Genomic DNA, 10,492 nt, shown 5'->3' on the forward strand with positions numbered 1-10,492 from the left:
TAAGGAAGAGCATTAACTGAAACCTCTCTCTCTCTTCATTAACTGATTTTTTTTCCATGCATTTGTTAGTCTTAGTGTACTATTAGTGCCATGAAAAGCAGTTTAGTTCTGAGTGTCTTTGAAAAAGTATTTGCAATCTGACAAGCTGCTCACACCTTCCACTTTGCATAGAAAAAATATATATTTTAACAACTCTGATTTAAAAATTGAAATAAGAGACTTAAAATAACTGTTTGGAAAAGCAACAAAGGACTAAACGCAGGTTTGTAGAGGGACTTTATGGACAAAATTAAAGGGAACACATATATCTGAATCTTTGTTAGTAAATATTCAGAGGTTCCTCTAAGTGTGTCATGTTTTAAGAGAATTGTGCAGCCATTTTAGTCTCAAGCTAACACCATCATGTAAACAACCATGATGTGATAATATCTTTAGCGTTTCTCACTCAGCATGTAGAACAAGTACTTCATAAGAAGTTCATGGACAGAGTACAAATGTGAATTGTGTAGGCATTTCTTAATCTTTCAGCTCTTTAGCTTCTAAGTACTTTGCTCATAGTTCAGGCCAACTACAATGAGTATTTATTGTTTTGAAGGCTTTTTTCCCCCCTTTTTAGTTAATCTTTCTTCATCGTTCTTCCCTGAACTTCACATCCCTGAACCTGAACCTCTAGATGGGAACTGGGGGAGCAAATTCTACCCCCCTGTCAGAGTGGAGCAAGTCTGAGACCACCTCAAGACACTGAATATATACTAATATCCCAGGGAACTATGCCAGTGAGTCTCACCTCTGTGCCTGGGAAGGTAGTGGAACAGATCCTCCCAGAAGACATGTTAAGGCATATGAGGGACAAGCAGGTGATTCAAAACAGCCAGCATGGCTTCACCAAGGGAAGGTTGTACCTGACTGATCTGGTGACCTCCTATGATGGACAAAGGGAAGGCAACTGTTGTCATCTACCTGGACTTCTACAAGGCCTTTGACATGGCCCCCCCACTACATCTTTATCTCTAAAATGGAGAGACAGATACAGATTTGAAGGGTGGACTATTCTGTGGATAAGGAAATGGTTGGAAGGTCGCAGCCAGAGTGTTGTGGTCAATGGCTTTATGTCCAGGTGAAGGCCAGTAATGAATGGTGTCCACCAGGGATCTATCTTGAGTTCAGTAACCTTTAGCATCTTTATCAGTGGCACAGATAATGGGATTGAGGGCACTCTCAGCAAGTTTGCTGATGACAGCAAGCTGAGTGGTGCAGTTGATACAGCAGAAGGAAGGGATGCCATCCAGAGGGATCTTGATAAACTCAAAAGATGGGCCCTTGTGAACATAATGATGTTTAACAAAGCAAAGTGCAAGGGTTTGTATTTGAGTCAGGGGTAATCCCAGATATATATATAAATAGATACTGCAAAATGTATTTCATATCAGTCAGAGTTTTCTGTATAAAACAATACTTTAGAGGATTCTGCTTAACATTTTGGAAGAAGTTGTTTAAAATGATTTAATACCTTATTTGTGCTTTTGCTCTTGTATATATTTGTTCGCAAGTTTGCATTACCAAATTTTTGTAAATATTTTTTAAGTTGATACTTTAAGAATGTAAACCTGCCTTTGTGTGTCCTATGTGAGGGTAAATGTAGACAGCAGCCTATGGGCTAAGTTAAATTTTCAGACAAATTCTTCCTGTTGATTGAAAAATGAAATGATTGGAGAAGCAGCCCTGATACAAAACAAAGCCTCTTTCCAGGAATGTCTTTGAAACATCTCTGTGACTAGTCAGACATTAGGAAGACCGGGAGACTGGAAGCAGTAACAAAGTGCACAAACCCTGGTATTCTAGACCACTTTTCTCCGTACCACATCCATACCACAGCAGTAGAGATACTGACAGACTAACACTTCTATTGATGCACGGGAAAATTGAGCTGCCAAAATAGGTTCTGGCTGCAGGCCCCCATACTAACAAAGGTGATATTCCACCTGGTGATATGTGGATATTATGAGAATTAGAGACTGCTTTTCTGCTATGTTTACAGCTGACTGTACTACTACAAGGAACATTGCCAGATTCATACAAATAGATCTGCCCACTGCTGGGATTAGTTTGAGCAAATCGTTTCTCTAGTGCATCCAACTACGAATCATTTATGATATGCAATAATAAAGGAGCCATAAAACTGCTCTAGGTAAAATAAAGTAGTACAGATATTTGCTAAGAACATTGCTTTCATCATTGTGGGTATCTTATCACAGAGTTGAGGATATTGCGGTTTTTATTTGATCTCTAGAATTTGCTTCTAGTGCTTCAACGAAAATATACTGTAAAACACAAGCAGCTGAAGAAAAGTGGTTAGCAAAGAACATAACAAAGGTTATGCCAACTGCATAACAGAAAGGGAGGAGTAGAAAACAGAGCGGTATTTTTCTATCACAAAAGGTTTTCACAAGAAGAAGCAAAGTCTAATGACTGTCCTATTAATTACTACTCTAGTTCTTGAAAATTCCTATTGTTCTTACTGACACTAATAAAGTAGGTACCATTATGGTACAAAGCAGGATGACAGTCTGCCTTATAATGACTATGGCCTTGCAATATGCAAATGAATTAGAAACAGGTTTTGTTGATAGCTAAAAGACAGCGAGAGAAGGCAAAACTCTAACAAGTGGTGTAAGTTGTGTTTCCCTCTTATTGTTTTTATCTAGTTGGGTATATTCAGCTTACAGCTGAAACACAATAATACCATGAAACAGAGAATTCATCTTCATTCCTATTGATGTTGCTGGTGTGCCCAGGAAACAGGAAAGTGTCTGCTGCAAATTTGTTTATTGGTTTTCTTTCATTTCAACTGATAAGACTCAACAATCAATTTATTTTCTGTAATATTTATTCTGCAATATTTCCTCTGAATTAAGGCAACTTTATAACAAACACAAGGTATCCAACATCTCATTCAAAAACTTCCTGAGCATATTTAAGTTCCTAAAAGGAGTAGGATTCAAGAGCTGAAATCCCTAATGCCAAAGTTTGAATGAACCAATTAATCATTATTTTAAAGAGCATATACTTAAGGTGTTTATTTTCTCAGTTCCCATAGTTTCTCTGTCCCTCTTCAAGTGGTTGTTGGTGTGTCTTGCCCCTTACTGTCACAGCTGTCTGAGCTCTGCCAGTAAGTGACAGACTGTTCACATAGCTTGTAAAATGAGCTCCACTTCTAAATGGTACAGTTTTCTTTTCTGAAAGCATATTCAACACAAGGTCAGTAGAAACACTTTAGAGGTTCACAGTTCATTAGGGAAATCAGCAGACTGCAGCTGGAGTTTATTTTAAATCATACTGGCATCTGTGAGGCAATGGCACAAAAAAAATTATTGTTGTCAACAGTGCTCCACATTTGCTGTGGTCACCTTCCAGGGAACTGATCCAAATGAGCAGGCCAATAACTCAAGAGTTTGATTTCAAAGCTCTGCTCCCAAGGAAATGATATGTGGGGACAGAAAGTATTGGACCACATTTTCAGCTGGGGTAAATCAGTATAACATGTGTACTTTAGGACCTCAAGCTAGTTTCACATCTGTGGAAACAAGGCAACTTACAACTGAGACCCTGACCTACTCTGTACTGTGCAATACCATGTATTTGTGTTTAATTTAGCTTAATGTGAGCATTATATCATTATCCTCAAATGTGTTTTTTATTCTCTACTCATGCTATCATCTACCAGTTTTACTTTTTGTTCTACTACCACATAAATCCCCCATCTTTTTCAAGAATATTTACCATTGGAATGTCTCACTTGCCATATTGATGTCAGAGTATGGTTTGGGTGCCAGTGTCCTTCAGTGCAAAAGAATCATGTAGGATAAATGTGGGTATAAGGAATTGCCATATTTTCATATAAATTTATACAGCATGGAAGGAACCTCTCATTTACCGCTGTGATCCCCATTCTGTTCTGCTAAGCTGAGCAGCCCTTTTCCCAGAGGTGTGCTCTCAAATAGCCCTTTTTCTAGGGCAGCTGCCTTTCTTCACATTTGATGCACTTTGGATTTATTTGTTTGCTGTAACACCTGACTTCCCCACTCAGAACAACTGATGTCTGTAAAGAGACTGATTAATAAAAAATGTATAATTCAACTACAACTCAAATGCCAGGATCTTGCTGATTCCTTGCATGAATCTCCTTGCCCTGTAAAGCTGAGGCTGCATGTCATGATAAGGAACAGGGCAGCTTTTCAGCAACGGTAGAGGAAAAGGCACTTTGTTTGACCTTCATCACTTATCTCTTGGGAAATATTCCTAATTTCCTTCTGGTTCTTTGCTTCCTATTGATAGTCATTGCTAGGTGGGTTTTCTCCAGCTCATCTCACTCAGAAACAATTTCCAGTACCTGAGTATGGGCCCACATTAGAATAAAACACGCAGGTGCACCATGTCTTCTCCCCCACAGCTGCATGCCCTAATCTCCAAACAGACAAAGCTTGTATCTGACTGAAACTACACCATGCTCAATGCAGGTGCCAGTCTGGATATTTAGGGAAACCAGATTCCCAATGTGCTCATCATGGCAGACATCTCTGCAGAGTTTCAGTGCCTTTCAGGAGGCTGCTTGCTGTAGTATCACAAGGCAAAAACTGTGCAGTCAGAGCCTGGAAGAAACAGCACAGTCCCTACTGAAGATTTACTCCTGCTGGCTTCAAGAAGTCATCCATGTCTCCTCTACCTGAATACGTTGAAATGCAATCACCGAATGAGCTGGCCAACCTCCAAGAGACACTGTCTGAAAGAGTCTAGGTTTTGAAATACGGACCTGCTCTGCAACTGTGTGAAAAGACAGAGAGGGTACATGACTTCTGTAACACATTTCCTGGGGCTACCAAAATTCATCATCTTTTCTAATTTACCAGTGGTAGATGGTAACACTAATTAAACACTTTGTGACCCAGCCAGTAGAACAGTAAGCTTAGTTAGGGACACAACACATACACTAATGTTAATTTAGTGATTTTCGTGGAAGAGATCTATATCTGTAATATCTCAGTCCTTAGGATAAGTACATAGACCCTTTCAAAAGTATAGGGAAGAGTTTTTTTGTCTACTTCTCAAGCAAGCAGATATTGCCGCTGACTGCCCTGCATCCACTGAAACACATCACCCTTGCTAAAGTTCCAAGTAGTCGTCCTCCAGTCAACTTGCATCCAAAATACAAGTGATCTGAGCCAGAACTTTCTACAAAGATCCTAGCCCTCTCTCTTTCTTCCTGTTAAAAAAATGACCTTTTGATCTCTGGCTGTTAGCAGACACAACAAAGCAATGTTTCAGGTGTGAGTAACATCAGATAAATTTTGTGCATTTTTCTGCTTTCTTCTTAAGGCACTTTTATAATTTTATTTACTGTATTTAATCTACTGTATACATTCTTCCCATTTCCTTCCTTCAGACTGCATTTGGATATCTGTATGCAAACCATTCAAAGTGGGTGCTCTGGAAAAGGCAAGAAGCCCAGTAATTTTCTGATATGTTTCTACAAGATATTTTTTGCCACATATTCTATGCTGTTTCTTGACTAAAACTAAAACTTAACATGCCAGGCTTCTTTTAATCCTTAAAAAATACAACTGCAGCTGTATTTGTAGAAGTAAACAGAGATAAGCCCACTTTGCGGAAGGGAGAGGATTAGTTAAATCTTACTGAATGACTAACCACTTACAATCATTATTTGTAGTGCACCCGTGATGTGCTCATTATCCTACTGTATGCCAGTAAAGACAGAGTCAAAATGAATATGGGCAAAACCTTATCTGTTAATCATCTTCTCTTTTTCACTGTATACATATAGTTGATTGAATAGCAGAGTGCTTACAGAAGTATCCAAGACATTTGCTTACAGAGTAGAAGAAACTAACACAGCTGTTGAAGAGCACAGCTACCAGGCTCAGGTTCAGCTTGCCCCACTTCATGAGAATAACCTCCATAAATTATTTTGACTAACAATTTAAGCTAGCATTGTTAAATCACTTTTGCTTTGAAAGTCAAGCTAATAATTCATCCACCTCCCAGCAAGTATTGACAAAACAGATTACCTTTACATGCTAAGTAATATATTATTATGACTACTATCAGTCCTCTTGCTATAGTGATGAGAAAGTTTTAGTGCCTGGACTGCCAAGCTTTGCATGCACATTTGGTAAAGCTTATTCTAACATAAAAAATATGCAACCAGATGGTAACCTGCTTTCAGAGAAGCATTTATTTTATGTTACATATCATATTATTTGTTTTCAATACATTATTTTGTTGGATTGACATTTAGAGTCTTCTTGAAAGTTATGTTTGAAACGAAAATTGGCCTAGGAATTTTAGTAATACAACTTTTCCCATTCCTTCCAGGCACACTGATATTCTGACATTAAAATGTGTCAAGACAGAACATAGACAGGTACAAAGGTAACTGGAAGTGAAATTCTTTTAATCGGAAGCAAATCAGAACCAAACTGTTAGTAGAACACCCTACAGTTTTAAACAAATTAGATGGTACAAACCAGGTTTGGAAGCAGCTTTTAGAAATCAGGAAAGGGAGATTTCAGGTAATCTTCTCATGTATGTTATGGAGGAAAGCAAACAACTCAAACTGAGTTTAATAATTTTATGCATGAGATTATATGACTTGGCTGACTGCAAAAGCAGAAGGCTCGATTTGGCAGTGCAGGAGTTCTTTCTCAGTCTTATGCTTCTTTTAAATTAAAAAGATTTTGCTTTTCTTCAAACTGGTATAAATGTGGTTGTTCTTTACTATTTTGTTTTTGGTCTTTTTCTGAATATAATGGAATTCTTTTCTGCCTACATATGGATGGAATATGCAGATTTTTAACAGTGGCACCAGCTTTGTGAAAACTGTTGAGCTTAGGGGGAAAAGAAAAAGGGTTGAGTTTAAGTCAGCACCTTAGAGATTGATAGAGTTGAAAAACAAACATTTACTCAGAAACTTGACATGTAAAAAACAACAAGCAATCTATATAACAAAAACCACTCAGCATACTAACACAGAAGAGCAGGGTAAAGATTTCAGGAGTTGGAGAGCTGGGTCTATGCAGTGTTTTCAGACAAATACATCCTTATTTCTCATGGGAAATCATGCCATACAGCTGAATACATCAAGAAGGCAAGGAGCTACTCTACCTAACATCTGTGGCACTCCCAGCATCCAGGCAGCAAATGAGGAAACCTGAGGCAATATAGATTTTCAAGATGAGAGAAGTTATATGGTCACTGAGCAGAAATTTGAGAGCGTAGTGTTTTCACTTGAGTATCTGTCCCTCAAGGGTCAGTACTGGGAACAATGCTCTTCATCAATTACATCACCAGTGGGATCAAGTGCATCCTCAGCAAGTTTGCAGATGACACCAAACTATGGGATATGGTCACACAGCTGAGGGACAGGATGCTGTCCAGTAAAACCTGGACAGGCTTAAGTAGTGGGTCCAGGTGTACCTCATGAGGTTCAACAAATCCAAGTGAAAGGTCTTGCAGATGGGTCACAGTAACTCCCACTCTTTAGCAGGATCTGTTTGATAGGACAAGGAAAGATGGTTTCAAAATAAAATAGGTGAAATTTAGACAATGTAAGGACAAAGTTTTACAACAGTAGTGTTGAGGTGGTGCATGCCCCATCCCTGGAGGCATTCAAGCTCAGGCTGAATGAGGCTCAGAGCATTTGATCTAGCTGTAGGTGTCCCTGTTCAGTGCAGAGCACTGGACCAATTCCTTCCAACCCTAAGGATTCTATGAATCAAATAGTAAAGATTAGATAGTGAAGATTAGGTAGGATCTAAAAGGTTATATAATCTCTTGAGTTTTTCTCCAAAGCATATGGGCATATAAAGCATAGCTGTAAGATCATACATAGTCATATATTTATATTATGTTCCTCATAATGCAGCTTATTCTGAAACAGTATAATTTTTTTTTTCTGTGAGAAACTATCATATAGGCTTGACATAATTATTATAACCAACCTGTAAACAGTTGATTTATTTGCTCATCTCTATTTCTTTCCAACACATTTACCCGTGTATGGAACAGCTGTAATACTCTAGCCTTCTGCACTATGAAGAATATTTGAAGCTGTGAATGGATACAGGTGCAAAGAGAGAAAGAGAGAAAGAATGCACAGAAAATATCATCCCAGAGCAAAAAACTGTTTGAATACGGATAATGAGAATATTCAAGGAATCTGAAGTATTTGAAGTACTAGTGACAGCTTTAGTTTTAATAACAAGGATATCCTGGTGTTGTTTCTACAAACCTCTGCTTTGATATCATACTATCTCATTTCTTTATGTCCTTGTTTTCTCACCACCATTTGTCTGTCTCTAAGCTATGTGCTCTACAAAGCAGAGCATCTCACTATGTGTTTGTTTAATAATGAGGAACCCAATCTCAGATGAAACCTGTAGCCACTGCTGGAATACAGTAATAATGATTTGGCATTCACTTCAGAAATACATGTCATGGCAACTGTTTAACAGTTTCCCTTTTTTGCAGAAGTCATCATACCACTGTGGGACAATTTTCATTATTTTTATGCTCTGTTTCCGTATTTCCTCAGTGCAGTGTGAGATTTCTGTGTTGTCTCAGTAGAAAGCTATTTACTGGGACTAACTTACTCTGTCTACATAATTCCCCATAACACCAGTTAAAATTCACAGCCGTGTCTGAGAACAAAATTTGAGGAAGCAAGTGACTGGTTGATTACTTCTGCATGACATATCTTTAAAACAAAGAACTGGAAAGTCCAGCATTCACAGCCATATTAACTTCATTTTTACTGTGCTTTGATTCTTATGATGAGTATCCAAGATCCAAGTTTTAAAATATCAGAAAGCAGTGCTGCTCTTCTGAAATAGTCATATTTGTTTCTTCTGGTACTTCAGCCCCTAGCTATTCTACTAAAGGGATCAGATGAGTAGAATGATGATCATTTGAAGTACAGAGGGCCATGACAAATGGTGTTTTTATGTCTTTCAAATTGTAGACAAGAGGCTTGGTATTAATCAGAAGATGTGCATTCAGTATGGTTTTGCCTCAGACTTTCCCTGTGCTGTTGAGGATGTTATTCTTAATGCTCCAGGTGTCAAACTTCCTAGATATGGAACAGAGACACTGAGTTTTTGGTTTATCCTTTCTGCTAAACAGATAGAGAGTACATAGAGAGTGTACAGGAACAGAATAATTGCTGCCATAGTGCTTGCCTGAACTGATTTGAACTTTACTGCTATGTCAACACTAAGAAGATAGTCCAATTAAGAGCAGAAACTGAACATTTGAGCTCATACAGCGAAATATTTAAAATCAGTTGCAAGGGTCACAAGTTGGTAGGATTTATGTAGCAATCTCTTGGAACTGATAAAATTTTTAATGGAACCTGAAAGAGTTTCATATTAGACTAGACAGATGCTTTGACTATCCAAGAGCTGGCCTCTACACTGAGGTCCTACAGTATTAGCTTTGTACACCTATTTTTATCTGCTTTGTCTTCTGAATCACAGCTGCCAAGTACATCTATAAGTGCAATAGATCTGGCTTCAAAGTGTAAAGTTCCTCTACCTTTGGACTGCAACAGGAAACCTAAGGTAGCCATACAGAATCCTATGTCATCAGACAAAGAATAAAACCATATTAACATATTTTTCTCTTCTATATTTTTTTAATTGGATGTTTATACTTCTAACAGAATTGTGTGCTGAGAACAGACAAGAAGCCATCTGTTTTTATTGGTGATTCAAATATAAATATTCCTTTAAAAAATCTTGAATTTCAGGGTAAAAGTTAAGGAGCAGATAGGGGTCATGGCATTTTTTAACTGAAAACTGCAACCATGACCCATGCAAATATTTGTGTTCCTCATATTTATGCTATGAACTAAAGACTATTATATAATCATTTTCTCCAGTACAAACTGAGTTCAAAATAATGTCACCCTGATTTTGTGTGATTTTAGTATCATCTTAGTTTCACATAAATAAGGGCACAGGTTTTAAAATGCACCAATACAGGCTGGGGGATGACTTGCTGGAGAGGAGCTCTGCAGAGAGGGACCTGGGCGTCCTGGTGGACGACAGGTTGGCCATGAGCCAGCAGTGTGCCCTCGTGGCCAAAAAGGCCAATGGCATTCTGGGGTGCATGAAGAAGAGCGTGTCCAGCAGGTCGAGGGAGGTGATCCTCCCCCTCTACTCTGCCCTGGGAAGGCCTCATCTGGAGTACTGTGTCCAGTTCTGGGCTCCCCAGGACAAAAAGACAGGGATCTCTTGGAAAGAGTCCAGCGGAGGGCCACAAAGATGGTGAAGGGCCTGGAGCATCTCCCCTATGAAGAAAGGCTAAGTGAACTGGATCTGTTTAGCCTTGAGAAAAGAAGACTGAGAGGGGACCTGATCCAGGTTTATAAATATCTGAGGTGTGGCGGCCATAGCGGTGAGGCCAGTCTCTTTTCAGT

This window comes from Meleagris gallopavo, chromosome 1 (assembly GCF_000146605.3).
Source record: "Meleagris gallopavo isolate NT-WF06-2002-E0010 breed Aviagen turkey brand Nicholas breeding stock chromosome 1, Turkey_5.1, whole genome shotgun sequence".
Taxonomy (NCBI): Eukaryota; Metazoa; Chordata; class Aves; order Galliformes; family Phasianidae; genus Meleagris; species Meleagris gallopavo.